Here is a 17,343-nt window from a genome sequence, read left to right as displayed (position 1 = left end):
GTGCACATGTGCACATTTGTGTGCAGGCATGGTGACTGGCCACACTGCATGGCTGACCATTCCCAAATACGTTTGTGTCTTCCCAGAGGCAACTTAGCTTCACTGCGGCAAAATTCCTCAGCGGAAATAAACAGCCTCCAGGGAACCAGCCCTCAACCCCGCTCTGGAAGTGACAGCAGTGTCTCCTTCTCTGTCCCCCCAGGAGCCCACAGGGCCCTGCAGACAGAGGGACTCAGTCCGAGTTGTTGACTAACTGACAGCAAGCAGGGCTGTGGCCGGGCCTCGGATGCAATTGCCAGAGGCGCAAAGAGCGGCCACTCTTGGTCGGACAACTCACCTTTCACACATTCCTCACAGACGTAAGAAGAAAGCTTGCTTATTCCCACTCTCGCTGCAGACACATGGGCATAAATAACTGTCCCCAGGCTGGCCAGCAGCACAGGCAGCCCCCATCGGCTGCAGTGGTGGGCACTGAGAGGCGATGCAACTCAACTCCTTCTGATCAGCTATCAAATTTAACCCACCATTCCTGCCTTTCATTTGATACATAGAGCTTGACGGTGTAGCTCAGCAGTAGAGCTCTTGCCTAGTGTGCGCTTGAGGTCCTAGGTACCGTCCCCAGCATCACAGAAAAAGAAAGAAAAACTGATAAATAATTACACATTTTAATGGGGTACAGAGTGATAGTTTGACACCTGGATACAATGTGTGATGGTCAGTAGGGTCGTTAGCATATCTGTCACCTCAAACACAAATCGTTTCTGTATGTTAGGAACATTCAAACTCCCTTCTTCTAGCTAGTGAGAAATATACAGTCAATTACCATCAACCACACTCACCCTACCATGCAATAGGGTGCTGGAACTTATTTCTCTTATCTGACTATAATTCTACCCCTGTTAGCCAGCCTCTCTCTAACTTCCTCTCCTCTCTACCCTTTCGAGCCTCTGGTGACCACAATTCTACTCTGTACTTCTGAGACCAACCTCTCTGGCTTCCAGATATAAGAAGTTGCCTGTGCCCCATATTTACTGCAGCATTACTCACAATAGCTGAGATGTGGAATGAAACTAGTGCCTATCAGTGGATGAATGGTCAAAGAAAATATGCTCTATATACACATGATGGAATATTATTCAGCCATAGAAAAGAATGAAGTCCTCCTATCATTTGCAACCAAATGGATGAGCCTAGAAGACATTATGTTAAGTGAAATAAATCAGGCACAGAAAGATAATCCACACGTTCTCAGGCTAGCCACGCCCTGCTGAGACAATGGCCCCAGGTTCAAATATCTCCTTCAAATGGTACCTTTCCTGAACCCCCTGGGAGGCCATCCCACTTATTGAGGTTTTCTTTGAACCAGGCAAACTACAGAAAAGCAAAACCCCATAGAAACTTCTTAGCAAGCGTGGCTCTTCCTCACTCAATCCCAGCATCATCAGGGACCTCGAAGAACTTTGCAAGTGTGAAAAGTACTTAAAGCAACAGGCAGAGCAAGCCCTTGGGCAGCTTGCAGGAGGCTGCACTCCCCCTGAGAGTGGAATCACCTGGGAATCAGGTCAGAGGGAACAAGCCCTGAAAAGCATCTTCTCCTCAGATGCAGGGGCACAGCTGCGTGGCAGTCATACCCGATCCGCGGCTGTCCTTCTCCAGTTTTTAAGCCACAAAACCCTGGGATCGTCCACTACGCAATGGGGAAAAGTATAAGAAATACAGAACAAATCAGGGATCATTTAGGTTATTTTTAACGCGCCCCTAAGAAGGGTGTCCATTCCCCACAAAAGTCAGCTGCAGAATAGGAACAAATCGTAGAAAGTGATCAGAGGCGTAACGGTGTGAGGCTGCTGATTAATAGAGGCCAAGGAAAGAAAACGCCATACTAAGGCCAATGACTGGAAAGTATGTTGGTGAAGATGAAAATCTTTCCTGCACTCCATAGGCACCTTACTGGCATCTGCTCTGCACCAAGCTCTGGGCTGCACATTCTCTGAAGGCAAGCAGGTGACAGGAAGCTGTCAGCTCACCAAGCAAAGCAGCTCCCACGACTTTCCTCCTCCTCTTCTTCCTCCTCCTCCTCCTCCTTCAGACCATCTCCCTCCACCGTTCTGAGCAAGGCAGCCCTTGGCAGAAAGCCTCCCAGGCCTCAGCAGAAACCAGTGCAGCCCAACCTTCTTACTTCAGAGATGAGAGAAGGCAGCCCTGAGGGGTCAGTCCCTCCACAAGGCAGCGGTAGAAACAGAACTAGAACCCGGATCTCCTGCAGCCCCTGCCATTGCTGGCACCATTTCTCAGGCAGGTACCTGGAAACAGGGAAAGCTGCCAGGAGCCTGGTGCTCCTCAGGTTACATACACAGTAAGGCTGATCCCAAAGAGTACCCCATCATGAGGGGCGGGGCAGCCCAAGCTGGGGCAAACATCACTTGTCATCTGTAAATGAGCACGATTCCTGGATCTCTTATTCCTCAGGCAATGCATATTCAGAGACCTCCAAACCCTTCTTGAGGCCTCTGAGCCAAGTAGGGAAGTTCCACATGCCTTTAACACCACACTAATGAGGCCAGGCTTCAGCCTCTAGGGATGGTATCTGGGGTCGGGGAGAACAAAGGGCCAACAGAGATGGGATTGTGTGTTAGAAGGCTTGGTCTACAAAGGACTCAGCTAGAGCCACATGTAGATTAGAGGGTAGCAGAAGTATGTCAGGGGAGAGCAGAGGTGGACCCAGCAGAAGCTGAGGCCAGCCAGGGACTCCAGAGGTATTTGCCTATTAAAACTTAGTTCTCTTCTGGGTGTAGATGGTGGCAATGGCTGTGCAATAATAGAAATGTACTTAATGCCTCTGAACTGTACACCTCAAAAGTGGTTAAGGTGATATATTTTATATTATATATGTTTTACCCTAACAAAGTGTCACCAAGTAACACTCTCATTTGCCAAAAGAACCAAGGCCATTAATGCAAGGATCACCCTCCCCTAGGTTTCAAAGACCGTGAAGAACAAAGATAAGGGACATTGATGGAAAGCATTTACTGTGTTCACATATTAACTCATCTGACCCTCACAATAACCCTGAGTTGTTATTATGCCCATAGTACAGACGAGAAAACTAAGGGAATTTAAATAACTACCCCAACATCATCCTAGAATAGCAGAGTTGGGATTTGAACTTACGCAGGCTAATTAAAAAACCTGTGTGTTTCTGTACTACACTAAATGGCCTCTAGTTAGATGCTAAACATCTGAATAAGAACAAAACAGTGTTGTCTACTGACAAGCTAGCCACACAATTCGATTCTTTGGCTGCACCGAGAACAGAAATCCGGGCAGCTGACCCAATTTATTTTTCCATTTTCATCCAGATGTTTGGCATGACATAAACAAGACGATGTGCCCATGAGTGGGAGCCGCTCAGGAATTAGAACTCTGTCACCAGTAGACACACTGTCTTAATTCAAGGTTGTCATTTCATGAATTAACATCCTACCCAGTGGTGTTTGCTTAACCTCTAGGCTATTTTACTCTGTAAGCATCTGTAGCCAGTCGCCTGCTGGTCAACCCTGTGCATGTTTGAGGACTAGTTAACAGACATTCTGACTATTTCTCCTTCTTCTCTAGTATTATCCCATGTTATACTGGACTTTTTTTTTTTTTTTTTTTTTTTTGCTTCACAAATAACAAAAACCATGCATATTTTAACTTCATTTCTGGGATTAAAGTAAATACATAATTTTGGCAAATTACTTGGAATTACGGGCTAGCAGCATCTGGTTCGGATATTCTCAAGTAAATTATTGGCACAGTCCCTGCCACATTTTTAATTTTAACCAAAATGTTCTCAGAAACATGTGTTTTCCGTCCCTTTTGCATGTAATCAGTTGGAGAGGACCTTGGAGTCTTAAACAGGGGGTTCAGAAATTAGCTGCGACACCTGGGCACTGCCCGCAGGCCTGCAAGCCACCCTTCCTCCCTCCCAGCGCCAGGGGAGGTGGTAACCAAGGCCACTGGCCAGTGGCTTTCTGTTCCTGCCTCCCGCTCTTCAGAAGCAGAGGCCCACAGGTACTGTGTGTACACGTTCCTCACCCTTCACTCTGCTCCCAAATTACATACCTCGCTTTTATGTCAAGTCCAATATAGCTTCCTTCGCAGTTTCCCCCCCTTCTTATTCCACATCAAGAGTACCCAATTACTTTTATAAATACTTGTTTTAAAAATATCACAGTGGCTTCCTGCTGCTTCGCGTTCTGAAGGGCTGTACAGGATTTTAGACTCTTATAAATCTTTCAAACAGTTCATATTTTATCAACAAAGTGTGCTTTTTTATAAACCCTAAGTATAACTCCTCATTGAGGACATTTTTTCAATTATTTGACCTTTCCATAAAAATGACAAAGTAAAAGGAATTTTCTTGCCATTTCAAAAGTCATTCGCAATGCTCTCCTTGTGTTTATTAATTCTGCCTCGCCCATCAACAAGGGTGGTGTTTTTGGTTAAAAGAGAGCGTGAGGGTTGTCAATTCCAAACATCCCAGCAAAGGTAAAACAGGGTTATGTGGCAGGTCTCTAAAAGAAAGTTCCAGGAAGACCTCGGCTTTTGTTAAAACTGAAAGATCCCTAGCTCAAGGCAGGGGCTTCCTGAGTGAATTTTCCCTGTGGTCACTAGGCCATGTCATGAAATGTCATGAGGGACACAAGGGATCAGCCTGTACCCTGAAGGCTGGCTTCTGGGTCCTCAGGTTGCCACTGTCCTGTACTGTCTACTCAGCTGTGCTTTCCTACTTGGAATATCTTGAAGAGGCCCAAGGGATGGTACTGAGGAAATGAAACCCCAGAATGACATGCAACCATGAGAAAGACCCAGTTCTTAGCATGACAACAATCAAGCGACAGCTGCTAAGCAAAGGAACACCAGAAAGCTCAGGAGTGGAATGTCTGTCTTAGCCCACCCCTGCTGCTATAATGAAATACCTTTCCCTGAGTAATTTACAAACAACAGAAATTTCTTTCTTACAGTTTTGGGGGCCAGGAAGTCTAAAATCAAGGCACTGATGGTTTCAGGGTCCAGGGAGAATTGCTCTCTGCTTCCAAGACAGCACTTTGTTACTGCATCCTCCCACCGAGGAAGGGGGAAAGACACAATAAATGAGCGCCGTGTCCAAACATGGCAGAAAAGACTGAAGTGCAAAAGGGATGAATTCTCTCCCTCAAGCCCTTTTATAAGAGCTCTAATCCCACCCCAATCATGTGAGCCTAAGCATGCCCCAAAGACCCCTGCTCTTACTATCACCACCTCAGGGGTTAAGTTCCAACATAAGGATTTTGGAGGCACACATACATTTAGGCCACAGCAACATCCTTAAGATCTCTAAACTTTGCTCTTTATGCCTGGAAACAGTGGCAGGTTGAGAGATAACCAGGGGAAATAAATATAGTTAGGGTATATTTTATAGCCCAGAGCCTCAAATATCCAAAGAATAAGCCTCTGAACTGTAGCCTGAAGTCTGGCCTTTGGTTACATACCCTTGACTCTCCCCTGAAAATGCAGGGTAGTTCTCTGATCAGCTTAGGGCCAGCAGCCCTCAGCCCACCATCCATCCCCATGCATTCTCTTAGCAGATATTTGGTGGTCATCGAGGGTGTGCTCATTTCTTCTGGGAGTTAAAGAGGATCCAAAGAAGTACAAAATGGGCGCCTGTCCCCAACAATGAAATCAGGTAAAGCACTGTAAAGCTATGTAACCTGCAGCACTGCAGGAGGGGAGCTGGAGGAGGCCTCTGGACAGCCTACGCAATGAGAACAGAGAAGAAAGCCAAGCTCCTGGAGGCTGGATACCCGAAGGTGACACCTGAGACAAGCACCAAGGAGGTATGTGAGTTAGGTTTTCCAGAGAAGCATAACCAATAGGTTGTGTGTGTGTGTGTGTGTGTGTGTGTGTGTGTCTAAATACAGTCATCCCTCAGTATCCATGAGGGATCAGTTCCAGGAACCTCTGTGTATTCCAAAATCCACAGATGCTCAAGTCCCTTATATAAAATGACATCGTATTTGCATAGAACCTACACATATCCTCCCGTATCCTTTAAATCATCTCTAGATTACTTCTAATCCCTAGTACAAGGTAAATGTCATGTAAATAGTCATTATGCTATATTATTTAGGAATTGATGACCAGAGATAAAGGTTCAGTACAGACACTTCTTTTTCAAAGATTTTTGATCTGCAGTTGGTTGAATCTGCAGACACAGATCCCACAGATACAAAGGGACAGAGATTTCTCATAAAGAATTGGCTCAGCAATTGTGAGGCCTGCAAGTCTGAACTCTGTAGGATGTAGGACAGGGGAGCAGGCTGCACACTCCGGCAGAAGTTGATGTTGCAGTCTTAAGGCAGAATTTCTTCTCCAAGAGACCTCGGTTTTACTCTTAAGCCCTTCAGTTGAATGACTGAGGCCCACGCACAGCACTGAGAATCATTGTCTTTGCTTAATGTCAGCTGATCACAGATGGAGGCACACATACATTTAGGCCACAGCAATGTCCTTAAGATCTCTAAACTTTGCTCTTCATGCCTGGAAGCCCATCTACAAAATACCTTCACAGCAACCCTACATTTGTGTTTGATGAGAGAGCTGTGTAAATAATCCAGGCAAATTGACATAAAACTATCACAGGAGCCATCTGACAAGGGCCAGGGAAAGGCAGGCTAGGAGGGTGACAGCCAGGGAGAGGAGGTTAAGATGGGTGGGGTGTTGAAGGTGAGGACTGGGAGGCAGGGGCCACTCTGTGGGTGTCAGTGTGTGAAGGACTCTGGGCCCCCTGCTAAGAGGTCTGAGACTGAACTGGCCTCCAGGAGTTGTTAAAGTTTCCCATGAGACAGGAAATACCACAATCTGGCAGGAGTATCGGGACAGGCTGGAAAGAACAGACTGTGGAGAAGCAGCTATAGGAATACGAGGGAAAGACCAGAGCCCAGGTTGGGGATGAGAGAAAGACAGGGACGGAGGCAGAAGGATGGGTGGCTGCTACTGCAGGAGGCAGGTGGAGGACAGAGAGGGGAGGAAGCCAAGCTGGCCCACTTGAGAGACTGAGCTAGGAGAAGGATGGTCCCTGTGGGCCAACACATGACAATTAGAAAGAGGACAGGTTCAGTCCCCAGCACCACAGAAATAAAAGAAATGGAATCATAATTAGAAAGAGGAGGCAACTAGAGGGCAGGAGGAGGGGCCTGGTCCTCGAAGTTTTGAGAGTGTGCTGACGGATACCTTTGGAGACACAGAACCAGACTAAAAGCACAGCAGGGGAGCAGGTAGACAATTCGGGAATAAGGGAGAAAGAAAAACCACTGGTGTCCGAAGAAGAGACCGAAAAGATCAGAGAACTAAGAGGTGACCACAGGGCCACCAGTGGGCCCAGGAATATAAAAGAACTGCCCTTTGGGGCTTGTCACATGTGAGGGAACCTAAGTTCTTAGAAAAGGCCCCAGTAGGGCAGGAGACGTGGCCAAGAAGAGGGACTAAGGCAGAGACACATGGAATCAGCCCCTCTGGAGTTTTGAGCACTGTTCACAATATCCAAGGTGTGGAAACATCCACTGACAATGGATGAATGGATAAAGAAAATGTGGTGTAACATTACCCAGCCATAAAAAAGGAATGAGATGTCGCTTGTGACAAGATGGATAAAAGCAGAGACTATCACGTTAAGTGCAATAAGCCAGGCCTAGAAAGACAGATACCACATGCTCTCCCTTCTGTAGAGAACCTTAAAGAGTTAACCTTACAGAACTAGAGTGTGGAATAGTGATTACCAGAGGGTGAGGGAAAGAGCGTGCTTAACAAGTACAGGATGCAGCTGGATAGGAGGAAGAACTTCTAACAGAAAAAGATTAAAATAGTGGGGAAAGCATATTCAAATTAGATGATGTACACACAGCCGGGACACAGGAGGCCCAGAGCCCAATTCAATGTGGCACCATCGGGAGGGGCAAGTGCTGCCAACAGCCTTTCCAACTTCAGGCTCCTCCCTAGTGCAAAAGGGGGAGTGAGACGGCACCTCATGACGCCGGTAATTCTCAGGGCTAGGGACTGCGCTCACCACACATGGCTGCAGGGACTCCACACACTAACATGTGTTCCATCTGTTATTACACAGTCACCCTAAGAGGTGGGAAGTAGAATTATCACCATTTTACAATGAGAGAAACTGAGGAAAACAGAAATTAATAACTTGCCCTAGATTACACAACTACTCAGTGGCAGAGCTAGAATTCAGACCAGACTGTCAAGGTAGGTGCAAGAGGTTAAATGACACATATAAAATTGGAAAACAAGGAGATAAGTGCAGGACTCAAATGCAGGCCCCAAGCACTTACATGGTACCTGGTTTACCTACTTAGAAGCAAGCCAGCCTTGATCACCCTGAGAACAGGAGAATGTAACACCCTCCACCAGGAATTCTGGTCCCAACATCCTTTCAAAGACTGGTCTCAGGTCTGGATGGTGTCTCTGCAGTAGGCCAGTGTCTGGGGTCCAGAGGAGAAGAGTTGAAATTTTAGGCAGCAGCAGCATGAGCAATGCAAGGGGTGCTTGAGCAGCTAGCAGGTCACCCCCCAGCCAGATTCTCCACCAGTTATGTTCAGATACTGGACATGCCCAAAAGCCTTGGAAAGCCTCAGCCAAAGGCTTTGAAGAGGTGCTGGCTGTGGTTAGGACATGGTTTGGGTGCATCCCCACAGGTCCACGTGCTAGAAGTGGGTCCTCAGGATGCTCATGTTAAGGTGGTGGAGCCTTTAAGAGATGGGGCCTGCTGAAAGGTCATAGGTCACTGGAATTGCCACCCGCAGGTGGGAATAATGTAGTTCTCATGGGACTCCAGTTGATTCCTGCAGGAGAAGGGTATTATAAAGAGAGCAGGCCTGACTCCTCACTTTCTCTAGTTTCCTGTCTCACCACATGATATCTGTCTCTCTTTCTCTCTCTCTCTCTCTCTCTCTCTCTCTCTCTCTCTCTCTCTCTCTCTCTCTCTCTCTCTCTCTCTCCCCCTTATATTGTGATGTAAGCAGGGCAGCCCTCACCAGACCCAAGAAGATACCAACACCACACCCTTGACTCTCGAGAACTCTGAGCTAAATAAACCTTTCTATTTATATAAGGTACCCAGCCTCAGATATTATGTTACAGACAAAACTATTTCACATTAGGGCCTCTACAAGTTCTAAGACTCTCTGCACCTACACTGAGCTATGGCACAATAGATTTGAGATTTGGAGGTTTATTGATGATCTACTGTGTCATTTGATCTCTTAATCTGCTGAAACCTGAGCTGTTCATTAAGCCAAGTCCAAACAGCTAACAGAGAGAAGGAAGGGGTGGGAGGAAAGAGACAGGAAAAGAGAGAATCTTTACCTTACTAATAATCATATGGCTTTTGCATTTGTACTTTGACTTCTATACCTAAAATCTTTCACTGGACAGAAAAGTCACCCACTGCGATCTAAGAACCAAAATGTTGCCTTGGTACTTGTCCAGGAGGTCAGCCCCTTAAGGCTCAGTAGACAAATACACTGCTGTCTTCTCTTCTAGGCTCACCCCATCGGCATTGCCACAAGAGATGCCATTCAACCCCCACCCCCTCTCAGCCCTTGTCCACCAGGTCCTGACTACAGTCCTGCTCTCCACTCCCCAGCCAACTGGCCAGCTTTCAGCACTCAGCCCAGCCTCCTGTTCCTTCCACCTGGTCTCCTTCTCCACAGCTGCTCTCAAGACGAGAGCTGAGGGGGCAAGTCTGAGAGGATGGACAGGAGGCAAGTCTCAAAGCCCAAGCCCTGGTTTTCCATCGGCCCTCTGGCTGGTCACCCACACCCCTTCCTCAGTGCAGCCCCTGGCCACCTTGCCTACAGCTCATAGAGTGGGAAGTTACCCAAGACATAGAAGTTTGCCAGAGATAGGTGACATTCTTATAAAAGCATCCTCACCCACGGTACCAATCAGAGTTCCCTGGAGTGTGATATGAGTATTACTGGAGCCCTGAAGACGATTCAGGGGACACTGGACATATGCTTTCTATTTAAGAGTTTTGGATTTAATTTCATGATCACCTTCTATTTATGGGAAGGGTTGCTGGATTTCATGTGTGGTCACAGTATAAAGTTTCTTGCTAGAATAAATTTTCTTAGTGAAAAAAAAAAAAAGCCATTTGAGGGAAAGTAGAAAGTAAGTCGTTGCCCTATAGAATGCAAGCGTGGTCAAAATCACAAAGGTGGTAAAAATAAAATGACTGAGGGATGGTGATTCTGATATCAATTGTGTACATGCAGGCTCATCTCACTGACCCTTTGTTCACCGAAAACAGGTCAGAATCACAAGTCAATTTGATTCAATGGACAAATATTTGCTAAGAGTCTTTGTTGCATCCATGGCTGGAAGAGTCACAAAAAAGGAGCTCTCAAGCTCTCCTTGACTTGCAGATTTCTTGTTGGAAAGAACAGGTCTATGCAGAAACCACAGAGGAATGGAGCAAAAGGGCACATCAGAGAAGGCGGCAGACTGGAGCAGTGGGAGGGCCAGGGCAGAGGAGCTCGGAAGATTTAAATGAGTTGGGGGATTCAGAAATATTTCTTTGGTTCTGATCTCACCCCCCTGGGCCCTGAGAAGTCACTTCCGATCCTGGGGACCTTCTTGTGGTAGTGAAAGTCACCAGAGAACTGCGTTTCTAAAGAGGCAAGAGCTTTGTGAGGGACATTCACAAGCCGTCTCCATGCTTCCCTGTGTACCAGGAGCTCATGGCAAGGTTTTCTGAGCTGGCACAAAGTCCCTCACCGTGCCTGATTGGGCCTGACGGAGGGTCACTCCCCTCACCCACCTACTCTTCTGCTTTCTATTTTTAATCTAAAACTCCTGGTGCTCTCCCTGCTCTGTGGCGGCTGCTTCTCCCCTCTCAGAATGAAGCCAACCCAGGAGTCCTAGACCTGAAAATGCTCAGCAGAAACAGAGCCAGTCACACAAAATGGCCCTATTTCCCGTTAAATCTTGAGGGCTGACACCTTGGGGAGCTTTGTCTTGTTCCATTATGACATCGCTGTCCCCACCCTACCTGCTGGGCTGCAGGGTAGACACAAACTGACAAGTTCACCGTTCACGGTCCTGCCCCTTCCCACAGAGGGTTAAAGTGGGAGTCTTATCCAATCAGATCTCCCTCTGCAACCAGAAACGAACAGGAATTTTGAATTAGAACCATGAGATTCCAGCCCACGCCAGGCCAGACCCAAACAGCAGAGGTGCCCAATGACAGAGCTAAAAGGATGATTTTGTACCAAGTGACCCCAAAACACAAAGAAGGTGGAGCTCCAAAGAGGAGCAGAGATCTGAAACACAGTGTGTTAAGCAGGCTGGGAGCCAAGTTCTCCACTGGCCCTATGCTGGCTTCCTGCTTAGTCTTTGGCCAAGTGCTCTGTCTGCCTGGCATTCCCTCCCTCAACCCCTCCTCCAATATAACTCCTATAACACCCAAGAGTTCAAGAGTTCCTTCACATTTAACAATAAAATCCATAATCCTTGCCTTGGACCTTACCCTTACCCTTGAATCATTCCTCTGGCCACTCCTTATATCACACACTAGGTCGCCACTACACAACCATCCTGCAGTGTCATGAACAAACCAGGCTTATTCTGACCTCAAGGCCTTTGCACTTGTACTGCTTCTGGCTGAATAGGTTGTTTGCTTGTTTGTTTTCATCCAGGCTTCCAGCGAAGTGACCTCAGTTCAAGGAGGCCTTTTCTGACCACTCTAGGTAGTCTAGTCTCTTAATCATTTCCTTTTTCTTGATACTCAATTTGCTGCACAAGAACAGCTGATTTACTCATCTTATTCCCCCAAGGGCCCTCCCATGAGCAGCAAGCACAGTAACCGGCACATCAAAGACACTCAACAAATACTGGTTGAATAAAAGGCTGAAACGTGAGGCTCTGCCCCAACTAGTCTACTAGAGAGCCATGCTATTGTAGGGCAAGTGAAAAGGGGTGACTCCCAGCAGAGAGACCCCCCCGCTTAACTTACCCTGTGTTTAGAAGTTTCCGGGTCAGGGAAGCAGTGCAAGCAAGTCCCCCTAAGGAAACACAAGATGGCAAAGAACTTGGCAAATAGATCCTAAGGCTGGTCAAAAGACAATCACACTCTAAAATATGCATGACCAGATTTTGTGCACTGTGCGAGTTTTATCTTTGACCGTAATTATGGAAACATTATTCAAGAACATCGTGAACACACAAAAATAAACCTTTAAAAATATCATTTGGACGACACACACATACAAATGAAAGATTTTTGTCTTTCTACTATGGCAGCCCATTAAGGCATTTTTAAAAAGCAAATGTGGCAAGTTACTGCACACAGAAATCTGCAAATGAACGTATCCAGTTACAACCCAGTGAGCTCCGTCACTGATGAAACCCACCCCAATCTCCTCTCTAATGGAGCCACCCAACCCAGAGGCAGGGGAGGCAGAAGCTTCCTACCTCTACATCCTCAGGACTTGATCAAAGTGCCTAAAGCCATGAAGGGTCACAGTTCTTATTTAGACTCAGATGTCCATCAGAAAATGGTCACAACCATTACTCTCTACTTTAATCATGAAAGAAAATAACAGTTATTTTGTGCCTTCCAGGTGTCAAGCACAGAACAAAACATTTTAACACTTTATTCCACTAAACCCTATAACAGCCCTACAGAGTATATATAGTCTTATTCCTGTGCTTATGTTGAGCAGACTAAAGCTCAGAGAGGTGAAGTAACTTGGCCATTGTAAAAATTATCTGATTGTGTCAACTTGAATAAGAAACACCCAAATGATTGGATCAGCACAGTTCTGGGTGTGGCTGAATGGATTTACTTAAGACAGAAAACCCACCAGTGGCACCAACCAATAGGCTTGTAGCCTGGATGGAATATAAAGGGGCAGAAAGAAGGAGGGCTGGGCTGGGGATATAGCTCAGTGGCACAAGTACTTCCTTGGCAAGTGCAAGGTCATGAGTTCGATTCCCAGTAACAAAAAAAAGAAGAAAGAAGAAGGGCTCACTGCTTGCTGCCTTCTGCCTGCCCTGCCAGGGACTGTTTCTCTTCTGCCATGCTACCCTGCCTTGGAGCCAACCAACTCTGGACTGAAACCTCTACAAACAATGAGCTAAAATAAACCTTTCCTCCTTTGATTTGTGGGGGTTGGGTATTTTGTCCCAGCAACAAGGAAGTAACTACAACAGCCATGAGAGCCACAGCTAATCAGTGTTGGACTGGGAATTGAATCCTGAGGTGCCTAAATCCAAAGCCCCCGCCTCATGCACACTGCAGCTGTACCCTATCCCTACACTCCATAGATTGTCACTCCTTGCCCTGAAACATTTCCTTACATGGCTGCCATCAAGAAATGGAGATCAAGGGTCCAACAGCTTTCTCTCTACCCTCACCCATAAATACTTACAACATGCTGTGTTATAGTTTATGTACAGATGTCCCCCCAAAGGCTCATGTGGTCATAGATGGGGCTTTTTCAGAGGCAGCTGGATCTAGAGTGTGTGACAATGGAACTGATCCATGGTGCAATGCTAGGACCAAGGGCATTAGAATTAAGGGTGTGAGTGTTACCTTCCCTAAGTAGCCAGGACAAGATACAAGGGATAGAAAAAGCTATAGCCATCCCTTGCTTGATTTGCTACCTTCTGCTTGCCATGAACTATTTCTCCTCTGCAATGCCTGCTTGCCACACCACCCTGCCTTGGAGCCAGCCAATGATGGACTGAAACCTCTACAAACTATGAGCTAAATAAACTTTTCCTCTCCTAACTTGTGGGTGTTTGGTATTTTGTCTCAGAAAAATAACTAAGACATGATGGGCCTGCAGGGGTCGCTGTGTTGTTGGTGGCACTGGTGATCTCACATGCTGCTTACTCACCACCCCTCTAGCTGGATTCCCCTTTATTCTGCCTTCTCTCAAGAAGCTGTTTTTGCCTTCTTTATCAATTATCAGTCTTTGGGCCTTAATTGTGTGCCAATCTATCTGATTACGTACTTCTTTTGTTGGTGATGGCAGCCTTGCAAAAAAACAAAACACAAGAATGTAAAAATATTCTTTGGCTTTCTTTTAAATACTAATCTTAACTTTGGTCCTCTTTCTTTCCTCTGAGGCTTTTCTTCTAATTACATTCTTCTTTCTCCTTTCTCAAAGATTTTCCTTTCCTTCTTAAACTTTTTAAGATCTTAGGAAGAAAACAAAAATAACAAGTTCTTTAAATCATCTGTAAACTAAGTTTACTTTGATCAGCACCAAAAGGAACATGATTTTCAACACAATCCATAATCCTGATTGTCCACTGGTAAGGCTAGAGATGTGGATTACGAGTTTTAGGACCACAGGAAAATACAAAGATCTAAGGATTTGAATATCCAGGTTCAAATCTGAACTGAGATTCTTTTAGCTAAATGAGCTTCAGAAAAGACTCTTTGGACTTGAGGTTTTCACCTAAAACAATGAGATTAATAATTCCCAAGGTGGTAGAGAGGCTTAAAGGGGCAGTATGTATGAAGGCACTTTTAACCTGTAAATAATTTCAGCATAAAGCACGAAGGGACCAACATGTGCCACAAGAATTGAAAGAATGCCCAGTGACTTGCCCACGAGACACCCCACCTGGATGCCACTAATCCTTTATATCACCACCTCCCCTCCCCCACCCCCTCTGTAAGTCCCTGTCCTGCTAATGCAACCAGGAGGCATTTTGTCAACTAATACACACACACACACACACACCCCGTTACTGTGTCAGGGACTATAGTAATTGCTAGGAATTGGACATTGACTATGGTAGGCTCCCTGGTATGTCCCCCATACCAGGGAGCTTATAGTTCACTTTGGGTAGGAAAAGAAATAAAACAACAAATAAATAAAGGGGGAAAAAAGGCCCCCATCTTACAGGAACAGCCTGCATTAAGGCTCTAAGGAAAGTGCTTGGTCTACTTTGCAGTGTGGAAAGAGGGTGCTGGAAGGGACTGCGTGGGAGATCTGTTAAACCTGTAGGGCCAGATCTGGCAGAGCCTTCCAGTCCGTGGTCAGTCTGTGGTCAGGAGTGTGGATTCAATTCTAAGGAGTCTCTGGAGTTAAGCAACCAACTGGTATGATTTGGGGGGTGAGGGATGTTTGTTTGTGGTTGTGGTGCCTTTGTTTATCAATCTGGCTGAGGCGCAGAGAATTAGGATGGAGAGGGCAGTGGGCAGAAGTGAAGCAGGAGACCAGTTGGTCAGTTCTGCAACGGTAAAGAGATGTCTGATGCCAGAGGGTGGAAACAAGGAGAAGCGAGCGGTATGAACATGTGTTTTAGAGTCAGAAATGGAGTCTGTGATGAGCTTCATGCAGAGGTGCAAAGGAAAGGAGAATATCAAAGATGACCGTGGGTTTCTGCCAGAGAAGCCTGAGGAACAGCACTATTAGGAGGAGGGGAGGGGGCGGGCACAGGAAGAGGGGGTTATGAGAGAAGCCTGAACTTTCATCACGATCCCCACTTTACCCTCATGTGCAAAAGTCAGAGATTTTGCCAGTCTTTCCCCACAAGACTCCCCAGATCACCTCTTTCCCATCTCCCACCTGCCACCTGACTTCTCAAGGTGCCCCAGCCGCAGAGTCTCTCCCTCCAACCCACCTGTGGCATCCACACTAGTGCTACATCCTCAGGACATCTGGGGAGCAAGGGGAATAATGTTCATTATTAAATCTTTTGCACTGGACTTTCTGTCATAGCCATACACTGAGAAAAATATTTCGGTCTAAAATGAATCACATCTGTGATGTCTGTGGTTCCATAAAATCGTACCATCCAGTGACAACACAGCAGCTTAGTGTGTGTAAGCACACTCTGGTGTTCACACAATGACAAAGCCTCCTAACACAGCACTTCTCGGACTGTATCTCCACTCTTAAGTGAGCGGTGCACAGCTGTACCTGCGGGCAGCAGGCCTGTGAGGTCCAACCTGAGTCCTCTCCTTCCCGAACACCATCCTTCCCAGCTTTTCAACCTGGCTGGTCTCTTGTTTCTCTGGGCCTCTGCGTACGTTGGCCCCACTGCCTGAATTTTTTTTTTTTTTTTGCTATCTTCTCAGTGCATCCTGACTATCCTTCAAGATCTAATTTCTGAGTTGTTTCAAGTGAGTGTCAAAAACTAAAACGTTTCATCTTCGGCACTTCTCACAAGTCCCTCCACAACCTTCCTGATTCTTCTCGATCATAATTCCTACCACATGGTGCTATAAAAATTACCATTTCCTCCCCTTGGATTGCTACCTCAACAAGGGCAGAGCTAGCACCTGTCTTCCCATCGCCCATACTGTAACAGGTCTAGTATACAGTTATGCATGAGTTTGTTGAATGAATGAAAGTCAGAGTGGGTGAGGTTCTACAACTGTCAAAGTAAAAAAACTTGAGTGGTCAAAATCTTAAAAATCCTGTTGAGGTGAAAGATGCAGCTCAGTGGTAGAGGACTTGCCAAGTATGCACAAGATCCTAGGTTCTATTCCCAGCATCATAAAAAGTAAAATATTTTTTAAATTGTAAAAATATTTTTAATTGTAAACTATCCTTGAGGATATAGCACTCATGCCATGTGTATTTAGCTCTGTGCAGTAATTCTTATACTCACTGGAGTTTGAAAAGCACTGAGTTACAGTAGAAGGGAGAATCAACAAACTATTTCACCTCTCATTCAAACCCCTGCTTTAAGATAATCCTCAGACTGATGATATTTGATACAGTCTAAAACAGACAAATGTGAGAGTTGGGTGAGTGTGTGTCAGAAATGGATTGGAAATGGATAGTGAACCTGACCATCTATATACGGTGACTCCTATTTGCTGAAGGATTGCTTCATGTCTGCTTTAGTATTTGTCTCTACAACCTTAATCCGCACAGTGCACTACGGAAAAAGTTGCCATCATCCCTTACCATCAGGGTCCGATGGCTCCTGTCTACTTTTATGAATAATCTATGCAAATGAGACTCAAAGAATGTAACTGTTAAATCTAACTTTAGGAGAAAATTTTCACTGTGTATTTTCCTGCTTTTGAAGATCGATAAACCCAAAATGAGCAAAGTCCTCAACTAACTGATCACCAAGCATTGTGTGTGAGCCTAGGACAGATCCACCTTATAAATACTGACCTCAGATTTCAAGTAAATCTAAATTCTGCCTCATCAGTGTTTCTGGTTCTTCAAATGCTTACAACATAAAACACATTGCTTCTAAAACCTCTGACTGTGCATAATTTTGTTTCAGAGAAGATGGTCCTCCTTGCTTCTCCAAGTTACAGAGCAC

This window comes from Chinchilla lanigera, unplaced genomic scaffold, assembly GCF_000276665.1.
Source record: "Chinchilla lanigera isolate Chin_1 unplaced genomic scaffold, ChiLan1.0 scaffold00007, whole genome shotgun sequence".
Classification (NCBI taxonomy): Eukaryota; Metazoa; Chordata; class Mammalia; order Rodentia; family Chinchillidae; genus Chinchilla; species Chinchilla lanigera.
Note: the sequence above shows the minus strand (reverse complement) of the source record.